Here is a 7,416-nt window from a genome sequence, read left to right as displayed (position 1 = left end):
TTTTTGCAAATAGTTCACCCAATCACCTCCCTACTGAGAAAAAATAAAAAATTCTTCTGGTCCCCCGAAGCGGAAAACGCCTTCCAGGAATTGAAACTGACCTTCACCATAGCACCGGTTCTTCGGCATCCCCGACACGACCTGCCTTATGTGGTCGAAACAGACGCCTGCAGTGTAGCCATGGGAGCAGTATTATCACAAAAGGACCCGGATACGGGGCAATTACATCCCATAGCATTTTGGTCCCGTAAGTTGTCCGCACCAGAATTAAACTATGCAATCACTGACAAGGAACTACTAGCAATCAAAGGTGCCTTCAAAACCTGGAGACACTACCTTCTAGGGGCAAGACACACAGTCACAGTTATCACAGATCACTGTAATCTGCAATACTTGAAAACTGCCAAGGCCCAATCTTCGCGCCAGCTTCGCTGGGCTCTCTTCTTTGCTGAATACGATTTTGTCATTACTTACAGACCAGGAGTCTGTAATGAGAAAGCAGACACCCTGTCACGCATGGGTGAGGACAAAGAAGGTTTCACACAATCTGAGCCAGTGGCCATTATTCCCGAAGAACGGATTCAAAACCAGATTGCCGCAACCGCCTGCTGGGAGGACTTGAAGACCGATCCCCAATCTCGGATGAACCAAACAGCTGAACTGGAGTGGTTGTTTAAGGGATACCAATACTCCATCAAAGATTACTTACCCTATTTTCAAGCAAAACTATATATTCAGGACAAGGAAATGTCACACCAAATTATAGCAAACTACCACAAGTCATTAGTGGAAGGACATCCTGGGATTGCTAAAACTCGGGCCAAAATTCAGAAGAGCTATTGGTGGCCAACCTGGAGAAAAGACGTTGCCCAATTTATTGCGATTTGCAGTGTTTGCGTGCAACACAAATCCCAGAAGTTAAGTCCTGCAGGGTTGCTGCGTCCATTAACTGTACCGCCAACACCATGGCATACGCTGTTTATGGACTTTATTACCGATCTTCCATCCTGCAACAGTTTAACACAATCCTGGTCATAGTAGACTTATTATCGAAGATGGCACATTTTATTCCATTGAAGGGGCTTCCCATTGCTTGCGCTCTTGCCACTGTATTTTTGGAGCAAATTGTCAAGTTACATGGTTTCCCATCTGTATTGATTTCAGATTGCGGAACTCAATTTGTCTCAGCTCTCTGGAGGAGGTGCTGTGAGATAGCCCAAATTGACCTTCGCTTATCCACGAGTCACCATCCCCAAAACAATGGTCAAACTAAAAGGACCAATCAGACTCTGGAGCAATACCTGAGGTGTATGTTGCAACAAACTGATGGGTCCTGGAAAAGCATCCTCTGGTTAACAGATTTTGCCTACAATAACACTATCCACACTAGCACCGGACAACCCCCATTCTACACAATGCACGGTCGGCATCCTCGAACGTCCTCCTTTGATCCACTTGACAAACTGGCAATGCCAGCAATTACCACATTACATAAGACCATTACTCAAATCCTTAAAGAAGCAACAGAAAACCTGATCAGAGCCAAGGAACAACAGAAAAAATGTGCAGACCGACATACAAGAGAGGCCCCACATTACCAAGTCAGAGATAAGGTATGGTTGGCATCCAAGAATATTCCATTGAAAGGACCTTGAGCCTTCCGTCCCAGGTACCTGGGACCTTATCCCATCAAAGCCATCATTAACCCTGCTGCCATAACATTGGATTTACCAGCCAATATGCAGATCCATCCAGTATTCCATTTTTCTCTCCTGAAACCAATGAAACCAGATACTCGGATTAAAGCACCACCTGAGCCTGATATCATAGAAGGAGAACTGGAATATGAAGTTAAAGCCATTCTGGATTCCAAGATAGTGCAATCTAAACTATACTACTTGATCGACTGGGAGGGTTATGGACCTCAAGACCGCACATTGGAACCTGTTGAATTCGTCCATGCCCCACGACTAATCAGACAATTCCATTGTAACAATCCCGCCAAAAGGGGGAAAAGCGCCCATGAGAGGGGCCTTGCGGGGGAGTGCTGTCATTGCCACTGGGCAAGTACCAGTAGCTCCCTCATCTAAAGTAAGGTTGTCCAACATCCGGCCCGCGGGTCACAATGCGGCCCTCCAAGCCGTTTAATGTGGCCTGCGAGGCTCAAGACAAGAATAAAGAAAAAAAGAAAATGTGCCTGCGTGCAAACTGTAACTGCCTCTGGTAACCCCATGTGTGGGGTCACCAGAGGCAGGTACAGTCCTCAGAAATGATGTGGTTAATTTAACCAGGTCGTGGCCCAGGACTGTTACGCCACAACCCAGTTACTTTATTTATTTATGCGATGTTTGTCGGATATCCGACAAACATTGCATAAATAAATGAATTAACCAGCCGTGGCTTTCGGGAGGGCTGGGCCAGGGCCAGGGCCTGCCTTCTCAGCCTCGCTTAGCGGGGCTTCCAGAATGGTTGGGAAGGTGAAAATCTGAGCGATATAGGAGTTGTGTGTGTCCAATTGTTTGAAGTTTCTTGCATGCTACATTTGGTTGATGGTTGTTTATTTTAGAAGTGATGCAGGATCCATTGACGCAGAAGCAAGAGATATGGCTTTGCAGCCATTGGACTATTCGCGCAACCACACCTAACACACTTATGGGAGACAGCTGGGTTACTCAGAGAGAGCTGCAGAGGTGATGTGGATCAAGTCTGAGGTGCAGCCAGTTATTGCGCAGGAAGACAATGGCAGATTTTAGGAAGTTGGCTCTTATCTAATTGGTTTAAAAAGAAAATTAATAAAAAGACAAAGCAATTAGAAAGATATGGCTAGCCATTGCGGGTGGTCTGAATGCAAATGGTCGCCCAGAAGGCTCTGGAGAGATGCGAAAAAACCAGCTGAAGTAAACAGCGGGTGTGTACCGGTCTGAGTTTCTGCAGGAGAATGGGCATAGGCCTTGCAAACATGAAGTGAAGGTTTTGGGAGACCCACATATTTTCACCCATATTCCTGGGGTGAGAGACAGATCCCATGAAGGTGCTGGAGACAGGGGGTGTTGTGAAAAGGAGTAAAGGTAAGTTTTTAATATATATATATATATATATATATAGCTTAATACTGAAGAGGTCTCTAAGCAGGACCCGGGATTGGAACCTGTGTTGCTCTGCGTCATCTTTCTTTCAAGAAAAGCTGTTGCCACTGAGCTATACTACCTGGTTAATTGATTATTTTGGTGGGAGAGGGACGAGGGGAGACAGGTATACTTTGTCCAGGGGCAGTCATGTAGGAAACCGCAAGGTAAACCAAAAAAAGGCCAGAAAGGAAAGCAATAGGAGGAAGGGCAGGGAAAAGTGGAAAGGAATGTTCAGGTGCAGCGGCTGCAGAGAACAAATAGGGCTGAAGTTAAAAGTACATTCATTGTTGACGATAAGGGGTGGGTGGGAAAGGGGTTGGTTTCACAGTATCACAGAGCATGTCTAATACCAGGGTAAGAGGTACAAACACATGGAAGGCAAGCCTACCTTAAATAAAACTGCCTTTTATCAAATGTAGGAGTGTGGCTGGTAAAGATGCACCCCCCCTTCTTTCCAAAGTAAGCATACTGGGATGTGCAAGCAGACTCCTACCCAAAACCTTTCCCTCCCGTTAAAGATAAAGTGAGCAAGGGCTTCTTCAGAAAGTCCAACTGCAAAGCAATAGGAAATAGGACAAACCGGAAGGACTTCACATCACATGAAAAGACTCGAAATTCAATATTCCTACAACAGGAAGTCTTGAGCTGTTGTGTTACTTGGTGAAAGAAAAAGTAAAGTGTGCGAGTAGGTTGGTTGCACACAGAGCCCCTGGTGTTGTGGCAGAATTTATTTTGCAGCAGTCAAGGGGGCCAGCGCTGAGCAGCTCAGGTCCACAGCATTCACTGGAGGGTTGAAGTGTGCAGGCCCCTAACCTAAGACTTGCGCACCCCATGATATCAGGTGCCTATGTTGTTCTTGAAGCTGTCCTGCCCGGGCTCTGTTTTCGCCTCCAGGGGCTCCAACCTTAAGAAGGCCCAGCCTGCTCCTGGGGGTGGGGGCTGGCTGCCAGCTGCCTGCCGCCGGTCCCGTTCGAGCACCGATTGGGCCTTGCCTTCACAGCGTTGCCGTGTCCGGCTGGGAGGCACCCCGCCTGAAATGCTCTTGTTAAGCAGGGCGACCTGTCCGCTCAGGAGGGCCATGGGCCTGTAGGGGGCCGACAGGCCAGCTGGCAGACTGCAACATGCCTGCTCGAGCCATCCTGCTATCCGACACGTTTAGAGGGGCTTCCAGAACAGGCCCAACCACTGCCCTCTTGCTTGCAAATCATACTTACCTGGCAGGGGAGAATCTGTGATCACAAAGGCAGATCTCCCAGGGTGAGGCTCACCCATTGAACATCGGATTTGCTGACCCCTGCTATGTCCCAAATGCGGGATACTCGACTGCATTATTTCTGGTAGTGGAGGACTGCATTCGCGCTTTCGCCTGATTTATTGGTGACAGAAAAAAAAGTTAAAGTGTGCACTAGGCCTGCTAGGTTGGTTGCACACAGAGCCCTTGGGCTTGTGGCAGAGATTGGGAGTGTACTGTCAGTGACAGTGCTGTCTTACACTGTGGACACATTGATCATTAAAACGTGTTGTTTTGTAAAATGTTCTTGTCTGCTGTTGGTGACATGGAATTTTCATGTTCCCCTTTAGAACTGATTGTAAACTTATGGCTTTTTGATCAACCTTTCTGCCATTTCAACCACCCATTTGAAAAGAAAAAGCAACACAGTGAAAATAGCGGCTGACTCACCATTTGCTTTCTTGTGATTCGGCTTGAGAGCGGATGTGCTGACGAGTGAACGAGCGAACGTACGAGGCCCATTCCTCTAATCGAATCAAGTGGACGAGGAGGAGACCACGGTGTTGGTGCTGGTGTCGGTGCCGGGGAGTGCCTGGGTGTGCTTGGGAAAAACACAGTCCTCTGCTAGCGGTTGGAACCGGCTGAGCGGTTTGCAGCAGAGTCAGAGTTCAATCCTGCATGGGTAAGTCCCGCTCGCCCACCACCTTGTCTACCCACATTTGCATCGCATTCCCACAGCATTCTCACCCCGCTCTCTCACTCTTTCACTTCTTTTAAACACATTGCCATTTATTGCTGCGGCTGCGGCTCATTGTAACTACTGACTTTGAGCCTCGGAAGCTTAAGTGTCTTGCCCGAATACGTGGCCCGACTGTCTAAAAAAAGAAAGATAGCAAATTGCATAGTATTTTGGACCAATCTCACCCGCGGCTGGTCGGGAGACTGCAGGACTTGGATCCTTTGATCGCGGCCAGCTGGAGAGGTTTGGGGTTCGTTTGGTGCACTTGGAGGCGAGGGCACTTCGTGGACAGCGTCGCTCTGCTCTCCCGAAGTTGCCGGGTAAGCGAGAGCTTGCCGGCGTCGACCCGCGGGACTGTGGGGTGGAGGCTCGTTGACCCCAGTTGTAGGTTAACAGGAGGGGATCCTCTGTGGGAGCCTGCGGTGTGCGAGCGCGGTCCTTCCGCATAGTCGGCAGCTTCGGAAACCCCCGGCTGCCCACGTCCTCAGTGGCGGCCCGGGATCCACTGGGTCCTAACTCAGCGAGTTTCAGCGCTGCAGACTTCCCTCAACGTTAATCATTACTGGGCATGCTAAACAACTGAAAGCCCTAAAACATAGCCAACAAAGTCAAAAGGAAGAGACGCTTTCCCCTCACTCGAGGGGCAATAAATTAAGTGCAGTATTTATACACAATTAACATGAGATTAGGGAGCAACCACAATGGTGGGAGTACAACAGAGGGGTGGTATTACCCAGTACTCCAGAGCCGACTAACAAGGAAATCAGGTTAGACCTGTATACACCAGGAGTCGGCCTCAACATTACAGCACAAGTACACAGTGAGGCAGCACCCCTCACACCCACAAAAAGCAGAGAGACAAGAGAAGAAGAGCATAATGGAAGAGATTGTTGGAAAAGAGGATTAGAATACACAGTGACAACGAAGAAAATGCAGAAGAAAATAGAAGAGCACTTTGGTAAAAAAAAGAAAAAGTGCAAGCGATGAGGAGATAATATGGCTGATAGACAATACATCGCACCCCAGTTTAAGACTGAGAGAAAACAGGGGTGAAATAGACATTACACTACCTGCAATATTAGGACTGAATACAAGCGAACTGACTCCGGAAGGACAAAGAGTGTCCAGTTTTGATTTGATAAAAATCATGAGTCGACTTTATTGGGCAATGAAGAAAGTTTTGAAGGTCAGCAACCATGTTTAGAAACAAATAAACCCTATCCTGAGAAAACTCAAGCTCGAGTCAATCAAGTAAATGAAAATACACTCTCTGCACTAAATTACGTCCTGAGCTCCTTGATGTCAGTATTTGAATTATTAAAAGGAGAGGTGCAGTCACAAACAGGCACCCTCCTAGAAATGACAAAGAAGATGGCAAACCTGAATGGGGCACTAGTGGGTTGTAATAATATACTAAAAACAAGTGTTCTCCAGGGTTTACAAGAGTTGAGACTAGAATGTACTAAACAAGGTATGGACCTATCAGCGGTACATCAATCTCTAGCAGCACGGAAAAAGTATGAGGAGACAGACCTCAAAGTAAAACAGGATATTTTGCTGCAACTCCAAACCTTGAACCAAAGAATGCACAGATACAGAGCAAATAATAGAGTTGAAAGACCACAACTCACATATGGATGATACCCCACTATCGGAATCTACACTTGAAGAGTTTAGAAGATTGGCTAATGTTGGAGATGGTCTCCTAGAAGAAGAGACTAAGACTTCGGACCCAATGGCAAAGATAATAAATCAGAATGAGACATCTTTAATCGGGGTGGTCGAAGAGAATGATAATCCTGCACAATTGTGAAGGAAATAAGAAAGGAAAGGAGAATCAAGGAGACAAAGAAGACTGAAAGAGAACTTAATACAAAAAAAGGGAAAAAAAATCAAAAAAACAGAGGAAGAAAAAATACAATAATGCAGAAACAAATAACTTTCTGAAGAAAATAACGAATACCTCGCTACTGCCATCAGAGGTAGATCAGGATGTAATTGAAGTAGATCCTGAGGAGGGCTCCTGTGGGGAAATAGACCCATCCAAGAAAGAAAAAAATTATACTGGAAAAAAGAACAATCGCAAAGATCAGACGGGCAGCCAGGAAAGAGATAAAAAACAATCAAGGACATCAATAGGCTGCCAAACAGACTCTGAGAAGGATGGTCCGGTGGCACCCGCAGAATCAATAAAGACAAAGAAGAGTCTACCAATTGCACCAATATTTCTGAAAATGAAGAAAAAGGCAGAAATAGTAAAAAAAAAAGCTCAAAATGCAGAGATTAGTGCAGAAGTGAAGATCGCTCTAAAGAGCGCC

General features: G+C 46.5%; 1 non-coding gene across 1 annotated transcript; it reads left to right on the top strand.

Moving 5' to 3' along the window:
• The first annotated feature begins 4,334 nt into the window (after positions 1–4,334).
• Positions 4,335–4,497, top strand: LOC138459987 (U1 spliceosomal RNA). The gene has a single exon (XR_011262759.1). It is a non-coding gene; the product is annotated as a U1 spliceosomal RNA (small nuclear RNA).
• The last annotated feature ends 2,919 nt before the right edge of the window (positions 4,498–7,416 follow it).

This window comes from Ambystoma mexicanum, chromosome 4p (assembly GCF_040938575.1).
Source record: "Ambystoma mexicanum isolate Mex_15411 chromosome 4p, UKY_AmexF1_1, whole genome shotgun sequence".
Classification (NCBI taxonomy): domain Eukaryota; kingdom Metazoa; phylum Chordata; class Amphibia; order Caudata; family Ambystomatidae; genus Ambystoma; species Ambystoma mexicanum.
The sequence above is the reverse complement of the archived record's forward strand: the minus strand, read 5'-3'. Positions and strand labels throughout refer to the sequence as shown.